The sequence below is a fragment of the Theropithecus gelada genome, chromosome 12 (assembly GCF_003255815.1).
Source record: "Theropithecus gelada isolate Dixy chromosome 12, Tgel_1.0, whole genome shotgun sequence".
NCBI classification, from domain to species: domain Eukaryota; kingdom Metazoa; phylum Chordata; class Mammalia; order Primates; family Cercopithecidae; genus Theropithecus; species Theropithecus gelada.
This window is the reverse complement of record NC_037680.1, coordinates 83,121,203-83,130,653: the sequence shown is the minus strand read 5'-3', so window position 1 is coordinate 83,130,653 and position 9,451 is coordinate 83,121,203. Positions and strand designations below refer to the sequence as shown.

The 9,451-nt window shown below is 38.1% G+C and overlaps 1 pseudogene across 1 annotated transcript; it reads right to left on the bottom strand.

Annotated features, from left to right (window-relative positions):
• Positions 1-7,631: 7,631 nt before the first annotated feature.
• LOC112636713 lies at positions 7,632-8,954 on the bottom strand (annotated as a pseudogene). The gene is made up of 2 exons (XR_003122229.1): positions 8,754-8,954; positions 7,632-8,663 (listed from the first exon to the last, which is right to left on the bottom strand). The product of XR_003122229.1 is annotated as a PRELI domain containing protein 3B-like (transcript).
• Between the last annotated feature and the right edge of the window lie 497 nt (positions 8,955-9,451).

The following is a 9,451-nucleotide window of genomic DNA, read 5'->3' as shown; positions in this document are numbered from 1 at the left end:
AATAAATAAATAATAAAAAAAGAAAACATTGATGCCCAGACCGGATTCACAGACATTCAGATTCAATTGTTACAAGGCCCAGGCATTAGCTGCATTTAAAAGCTCCAGATTGTTCTAATGAACAACCTGAGGTCAAACCTCTGTTTAACCTATTTGGAAAGGAAGCCACTGGTCTCAGTGCACTTTGGAGTCATCCATTTGGCAGCCCCCTCTCCCTAGGGTATCCTGCTCCCCCACTCCCTGCTCTGTTCTTGCCATAGCTCTTTCTTCTGCTTGTCAGCACCTGGAACTCAGGTCTACTGTCCTTCCCGGGGCAATGCTGCTATTTGTCCCACTGATCTGGTGGAAGGGTGAGGTAGGAAAGGCCCTACAGTGCCTTTACTGACTCACCTCTTAGTCTCCTCACAAGAGTGTCCCACAAGGCTGGAAGAGAATAGCAGGTTTTACTGGGAGATTGGAGGCAAGGAAAGGAGACTGCAGAGCAAAATAAAAACTGCCAACAAGGCACCAAATGTGATTGCTTCAATAGTCGAAGGAAAAATCACCACCACTACCCAAAAAATCACCCAGACCCCTGCTTTCTGCCCTCTTCATTCCTTATCAATCCACAGGACACACCCTTAATAGGATGTTTCCCAAAATATGAGTTACTGAGTCTAGAATAACATTCCATAAACAATGGAAAGGGATCTCTCTACCATTGTGAGATAAACATGTACTTCTTTTTCTCTTCCTGACAGTTCAGCAGGTAACCACTAAATCAAATGCACACACACACACACGCACACACACGCATGCACAAAGAGAGAGAGAGAAAAAGAGAGAAAGAGAGAGAAATTCACAGATAAAGCACATATCATGGATGTAGAGAAACATTTTCCTCAGTGTGCATTAACATTGCTCCCATATATATTGAAGATAATCTTTGACTTTATTATTCCAATAACTTCAGCCTGGCCACCCCACAACTATTACTTACACTCCTGCTTAGAAATCCTTCCCGGAGGCCTGTTGGTGTTTAATTGTCCCATTTATGCATCTTTTTTAATCATCACAGCCACATGCCTCAATGGCCATGCTTTGGGTGCCACAAAGAAATAGCAAAGCATTCATAAAATCTTTGCCCAGTCCAATGTCCTGAAGAATTTCCCTTTTGTTTTCTTCCAGTAGTTTCACAGTTCGAGGTCCTACCTTTAAATCTTTCATCCATTTTGAGTTTATTTTTCTATGTGATGAGAGATAGGGGTCTAGATTTATTCTTCTGCATATGGATATCCAATTTTCCCAACTCCATTTATTGAAGAGGCTATCCTTTGCCCAGTGTATATTATTAGCACCTTTGTCAAAAACTGGTTGGCTGTAAATACGTGGATTTATTTCAGATTTCTTTATTCTGTTCCATTGGTCTATGCGTAAGTTTTTCTACCAATACCATGTTGTTATGGTTACTATAGTTTTGTAGTATTACAGATTTTGATGTCAGATAGTGTGATGCCTCCATCTTTGTTCTTTTTACTCAGGGTTTCTTTGGCTACTTGGGGTCTTTTGTGGTTCCATACAAATTTGAGAATCGTTTTTTCTATTTCTATGAAAAATGTCATCAGTATTTTGATAGGGAATGCATTGAATCTGTAGATTGCTTTTGGTAGTATGGTCACTTTAAAAATATTAATACTTCTAGTCCACGAACATAGGATGTATTTCCATTTTTTGTGTGGCTTTTTCCATATCTTTCATCAGTGTTTTGTAGTTTTCATTGTAGAGATCTTGTGCCTCCTTGGTTAAACTTATTCCTAGGTAACATTTTTGTAGCAGGGACAATCTGACTCTCTCTTTTCCCATTTGGATGTCCTTTGTTTTTTTTCTCTTGCTCTGGCTAGGACTTCCAGTAGTGTGTTGAATGAGAGTGGTGAAATTGGGTATTCTTGTCCTGTTCCATTTCCTAAAGAAAAAGACTTCAGTTTTTCACCATTCAGTATGTTAGCTATAGGTTTTTCATATATGGACTTTATTATGTTTAGGTATATTCCTTCTATGCCCAGTTTGTTGAGGACTTTTATCATGAAGGATGCTGAATTTTATCTAATGCTTTTGCTGTGTCTATTGAGATGCTCATGTGGATTTTGTCCTTAATTCTGTTTATGTGAGGTATCATGTTTATTGATTTGCACATATTGAACCATCCTTGCATCCCTGGGATAAATCCCACTTATCCTCATGTGTTATCTTGTTGATGTGCTGTTGGATTGCATTTGCTGGCATTTTGCTGAGGATTTTTACATCTATGTTCATCAGGGATACTGGGCAGTTGCTCTCTTTTTTTGTCATGTCCATGTCTGGTTTTGGTATCAGAGTAATGCTGATCTTATAGACCAGGGGGGTTAGAATAATTCCCTCCTCTTCAATTTTTTGGAATCGTTTGAGAAAAATTGGTGTTAGTTCTTCTTTAAAGATTTGGTAGAAGTCACCATGAAGCCACCTGGTCCTAGGCTTTTCTTCACTGGGAGACTTTTTACACTACTGGTGGGAACCTAAATTATGAGAGTCATTACAGAAAGCAGTATGGAGATTCCTTAAAAAACTAAAAGTAGAACTACCATAGGATCCAGCAATCCCACTATTGGGTATTTATCCAAAGAAAAGGAAATCAGTATATTGAAGAGATATATGCACCCTCATATTTACTGCAACAACATTTACAATAGACAAGATGTGGAATCAACCTGTGTCCATCAACAGATAAATGGATTAAAAAATGGTATATATACACAATGGAATACTATTCAGCCATAAAAAGAATAAAAGTCTATCATTTGTAGCAACATGAATGAGCTGGGAGGACATTCTGTTAAGGGAAATAAATCACGCACAGACAGACAAATACCACATGTTTTCACTCATATACAAGAGCTAAAGAAGCTGTTCTCACCCATATGTCCATATGTAGGACCTTAAAAAGTTATGCTCGTTTAAGTATAGAGGAGAATAATGGTTACTAGAGGCTAGGAAGAAGGATAAAAGAGGTTGGTTAATGGATACCATATTACAGCTAGATAGGAGGAATAAGTTCTAGTAGTCTGTAACACTGTAGGGTGAATATAGTTAACAATTTATTGTATATTTTTAAACAGCTAGAAGAGGATTTTTAATGGTTTCCAATACAAATTAATGATAAATGTTTGAGGTGATGGATACGTTAATTACCCTGAATTGATCATAACATATTGTATATATCAATATGACACACAGTGTGTATCAAAATATCACACTGTCCCCATAAATATGTACAATTATTACATGTTGATTAAAAAATAATAATTTTTAGGCCAGACACAGTGGCTCATGCCTGCAATCCCAGCACTCTGGGAGGTCGAGGCAGGCAGATTACTTGAGGTCAGGAGTTCAAGACCAGCCTAGCCAACATAGTGAAACCCTGTCTCTACTAAAATTACAAAAATTAGCCAGCATTGTGGCAGGCGCCTGTAATACCAGCTACTCGGGAGGCTGAGGCAGAAGAATCGCTTGAACCTGGGAGGCAGAGGTTGCAGGGACCTGAGACTGTTCCACTGTACTCAAGCCTGCAAGAAAGAGCAAGACTCTGTCAAACAAACAAACAAACAAACAAACACACACACAAATCATAGAAATACCAAAGCATTGAAAACACTTATTTCTTTCCTATTACAATAAATCATTTTCTTAGGGCATTTCAAAGACTAGCTTTTGTCAGTAGTAGAAGGCAATATGAGGATGTATTATCCTCCCATTTAGACCACTTCTCTATCTCACCTGAGGGTGGGGTGATGGAGATGAGAGGAGAAAAATGAAGGCTTCAGCTCTTCTTCTGTATGTTGTGATTTTGAATTTTAACACAGTTTTATATTTTAATATATTTACTTAGCATTATAGCATAAACACTTTCCCATGCTATAAAATAGAATTTTTAGTAGCTACAAAATATTTCATTGAATAGATATACAATGACTACTTAACTCTCCCCCTATGTGTACATTAGGTTTCCCTCCAATTTTTCATTATCTTAAATAAGGCTGCAATAAACATCTCTCATATATAACACTTTCCTTACAACTACTTGCTGAGGATGGATGCTTAAAAGTAGAACTGCTGGGCCAGGCACAGTGGCTCATGCCTGTAATCCAGCACTTTGGGAGGCAGACAAAGGCAGATCACATGAGGCCAGGAAATCAAAACCAGCCTGGGCAATATGGTGAAACCTCGTCTCTACTAAAAATAATTAAAAAAAAAAAAAGCCAGGTACAATGGCGTGCTCCTGTATTCCCAGCTACTCAGGTGGCTGAGGCATGAGAATCCCTTGAACTCTGGAGATGGAGGTTGAGGAGAGCCAAGATCGTGCTACTGCACTCCAGCCTGAGCAACAGAGCAAGATCCTGTCTCAATAAATAAATAAATAAATAAATAAATAAATAAATAAATAAAATCAGTTTAAATAAAACTAAATAAATAAATAAAAGTAGAACAACTAAACTGGTGCTGTAGTGTGTGCCTGTAATCCCAGCTACTTGGGAGGCTAAGTCAAGAGGATCCCTTGTGCCCAGCAGTTTGAGACCAGCTTGGGCAACATAGTAAGATTCTGCCTCACAAATATATATACCTTTTAACCAGTAGGGGTTTTTTTGTTTTGTTTTGTTTTGTTATGCTTTGTTTTTGAGATGGGATCTCATCATGTTACTCAGGCTGGACTCCAATTCCTGGCCACAAGTGATCCTCCTGCCCCAGTCTCCCAAGTACCTGGGACTATAGTCACATGTCACTGGGCCTGGCTTTCTTTTCTAAATTCTTTTTTTTTTTTCTATTATACTTTAAGTTCTAGGGTGCATGTGCACAATGTGCAGGTTTGTTACATATGTATACATGTGCCATGTTGGTGTGCTGCACCCATTAACTCGTCATTTACATTAGGTATATCTCCTAATGCTATTCCTCCCCACCGCTCCTCCCCACAATAGGACCTGGTGTGTGATGTTCCCCTTCCTGTGTCCAAGTGGTCTCATTGTTCAAACCCCACCTGTGAGTGAGAACATGCGGTATTTGGTTTTCTGTTATTGCAATAGTTTGCTGAGAATGATGGTTTCCAGCTTCATCCATGTCCCTACAAAGGACATGAACTCATCCTTTTTTTATGGCTGCATAGTATTCCATGGTGTATATGTGCCACATTTTCTTAATCCAGTCTGTCACTGATGGACATTTCGATTGATTCCAAGTCTTTGCTATTGTGAATAGTGCCACAATAAACATACGTGTGTATGTATCTTTATAGCAGCATGACTTATAATCCTTTGGGTATATACCCAGTAATGGGATGGCTGGGTCAAATGGTATTTCTAGTTCTAGATCCTTGAGGAATCGCCACACTGTTTTCCACAATGGTTGAACTAGTTTACAGTCCCACCAACAGTGTAAAAGTGTTCTTATTTCTCCACATCCTCTCCAGCACCTGTTGTTTCCTGATTTTTTAATGATTGCCATTCTAACTAGTGTGAGACAGTATCTCATTGTGGTTTTGATTTGCATTTCTCTGATGGTGAGTGATGATGAGCATTTTTTCATGTGTCTGTTGGCTATATGAATGTCTTCTTTTGAGAACTGTCTGTTCATATCCTTTGCCCACTTTTTGATGGGGTTGTTTGGTTTTTTCTTGTAAATTTGATTGAGTTCTTTATAGGTTCTGGATATTAGCCCTTTGTCAGATGAGTAGATTGCAAAATTTTCTCCCATTCTGTAGGTTGCCTGTTCACTCTGATGGCAGTTTCTTTTGCTGTGCAGAATCTCTTTAGTTTAATTGGATCCCATTTGTCAATTTTGGCTTTTGTTGCCATTGTTTTTGGTGTTTTAGACATGAAACAAATGCAAGAACATACCATGCTCATGGATAGGAAGAATCAATACTGTGAAAATGGCCATACTGCCCAAGGTAATTTATACATTCAATGCCATCCCCATTAAGCTACCAGTGACTTTCTTCACAGAATTGGAAAAAACTGCTTTAAAGTTCATATGGAACCAAAAAAGACCCCGCATTGCCAAGACAATCCTAAGCCAAAAGAACAAAGCTGGAGCATCACGCTACCTGACTTCAAACTATACTACAAGGCTACAGTAACCAAAACAGCATGGTACTGGTACCAAAACAGAGATATAGACCAATGGAACAGAACAGAGGTCTCAGAAATAACACCACACATCTACAACCATCTGATCTTTGACAAACCTGATAAAAAGAAATGGGGAAAGAATTCCCTATTTAATAAATGATGCTGGGAAAACTGGCTAGCCATATGTAGAAAGCTGAAACTGGATCCTTTCCTTACTCCTTATACAAAAATTAATTCAAGATGGATTAGGGACTTAAATGTTAGACCTAAAACCATAAAAACCCTAGAAAAAAACCTAGGTAATATCATTCAGGACATAGGCATGGGCAAGGACTTCATGTTTTCTAAATTCTTTTTTTTTTTTTTTTTAAAGCAAGTTTTTACTAACAAAAGTTTTTCTAAATCCACATATCAACTTTAGTATTAAATAGTCCCAGGGTTTCATTTATGAACACTCATTCCAGTTTAGTTCTCTTAAATTTATTTGCTTGTTGTGCATTTATGTTTAAAAAGGTAACTGCACTGGAAAATGAAAATTTATAGAGTTTTATCATTAGGTCAGAGTTTAAAAAAAAACCAAAGGATAAGGATTTAAAAATCTCTATAATTAGGGCATTACATCTTTTTCAGAACAAGGATAATTTGCAGAAATTGTACAAAGCAGATTTTCATCAAGTATCAATTATTTAGCGATATTTTATTTAGCTGAAATGTTATTTCACTTGTAAAAACTATCTCTGGTTACAAAAAAATAATCAGAAACCTTATTAAATTTAACCTGCTTTTACAAATGTCCTAAGAAGTCTTAAGCTAAACAATGTTTAAGTAGGAAAACGATAATTTAAAAATAGTTTGTTATACTATTTCTGTGGTTTATGTACATATATTAACTGGTCTGTTTGATAGGAAACATGACGAAGTTTATCACACTAAGCACTGTAAAATAAAGGCAAGAGCTAATCTTCTTCTAACAAAAATACTCTATGCAACAATTGCAAATGTCAAAGCTATTATTTAGTGGTTAATTGCCTGCTACAATATATAAAACAAAGTACATTTACTAGATTGTTTTTCAGTTTGCAGCTGCCCTCCTGACATCCCAAATAAGGAATTCCCATAAGTAAAACCTGCAGTGCAATTCACGTAGTGGTTAGTTTCAGGCCAAGCCTCCCCCTACCATTATCCTTGTTCTTCCCCACCACCCCCAAATCCTGCAGTGGCACCATATTATTAAAAGCACTAAGTACCTGGGGTTTATGCCTCAGAGCAAGACATCATTTGAGTAATTTCAAATGATGTACAGCTCCTTCATGTAAAAAAGATGTTTTGTGGTCACAATTACTTCAAAGAGTAATTATATTCAAATAACCTGACATATGCCTTAGCAATTACAAAACCATGATTTTGACACATGGCAATTTTTAAGTTAGGCAAATGTGAAATGCTAAAAGATGTGAACAGCTGTTCTTCTGTTTAAGTTAGAGCGCTGCAAAACTCAGGTAATTACTTTATTTTTTTCGGTTAACATAACCAGCCCACAACACAGCATACTAAATCACAAAGTACAAATCCAAGGAAGTTAATACCTTTACTAAGTCACAAAACTTTGGCAAATCAATACTGTACTCTTTTATAATGAAACCATACTTTTGTTGGAGTCATGTTACTTCAGTGATAATTTTTCACTCCAAAAATATTTAACTACCAAATCAAAACACTGGTTTTTAATGGTGGTTTATAGCAGAGTAAGGTATTTAACACAAAATATATTTTAAAACTACACAATTTCTCCTTTTAAGTGAGCTCCCTTGTGCAAGCTGTTGAAGTGTACAGCAGCAGGGCAATGGGTGTCTATAGGAGGTGGCTCTGCTCTGTTCTGGGGTTGGTCCAAAGTCAGGTGGAGTTCCAGTATATGAAAAGCTTGAAAATTCTACCTTAAGGAGACTGAATATCAATACCAGTTGCCAAGAAGTTCTTGTTCAGTTTTCACAGAAATACTGGAACCCTCAAAATCAAGATAGTAATTTCAAACAACATTAATTTCAGATGATCCCTTTTATTTAGAGGCCCTGCATCTGTTTAGATCAAGTCACATAGCCTTACACCTACTTATAAAAAAACAAAAAACAAAAAACAAAACCCCAAAATATAGTTGTATTTTTTAAATAACAAATAAATATATAGTCAGCTTGGAGAGACCTGGAGTACTCGATGTTGTCTACCAACTGTCATGATCACTTCTCTGCAAACACTGCTGCTGCCATTGGAGTCCTTATGGTTCCTCTTGCTGAGGCTGTCAGTTCTTCAATCTCAGCATTTAATTTATGTATTACCCATTCCATTGCTTCTCGGCCTTTACTAGCATTTGAGGATATCGTACTTGCCATCAGTCCTTCAAGGTAACTGCTGAGGCTAACGCCTTTCACAGTGATTATGGCTTCTTGAGTCAAAACAGTTTTGTCTGGATCCTGAGGATGTGGTTTGTATATCAGTCTCTCATCTACTGAAACCATGTTTGTAAATGAAGTATTAGTAGATTTAAGTTCCATTGTTTTCTCTACAGGATCAACTACAGAATGTTCTTGCACATATGTTTTCGTTCTTGCTGCACCAATAAGAGACTTCACAATGGAAGGCAGTCCCCACGCTGTGCTGAGAAGTCTGTGGCTATGCAACTTTCCAGAGGGATCTATATGTCTGTCCAACACATCAACTCCAACCACACTTGGGTTCATAGGGTTTGGGTATTTCTGCATTGCAGCTGTTGTAAGTTTCCCATGGGTGGTCAAAGACGTGCTCCGAAGTCCAGATCTTCATGGTGCCGGCACCCTGAGCGATGTCCGGGTAGCGCCTAAATTCTTGATAAATATTGGCAAACACCTTTCTCTGAAAGATATGTGTACATTTAGACCTTTACCAGAAACATATGAGACTGGATGTCGGTGATTTTAAAACCAAAAAAATGATGTGATCAGATTTTTTAAAGGTTATGTCTGACTTCGTGTCTGGGCCTAGTTAGATGGGGGGGGTTATGGTAGTCCAGGTACAGAAGGTGAGGGCCCGGTAAGAACTAGAGGGAAGGTGCTGGGCCCAGTGGCTCACGCCTATAATCCCAGCACATTGGAAGGCTGAGGTGGGCAGATCACTTGAAGTCAGAAGTTTGAGACCAGCCTGACCAACATGGTGAAACACCGTCTCTACTAAAAATACAAAAATTAGCCGGGTGTGGTGTTGGGCACCTGTAATCCCAGCTACTCGAGAGGCTGAGGCAGGAGAATCACTTGAACCCAAGAGGCAGAGGTTGCAGTGAGCAG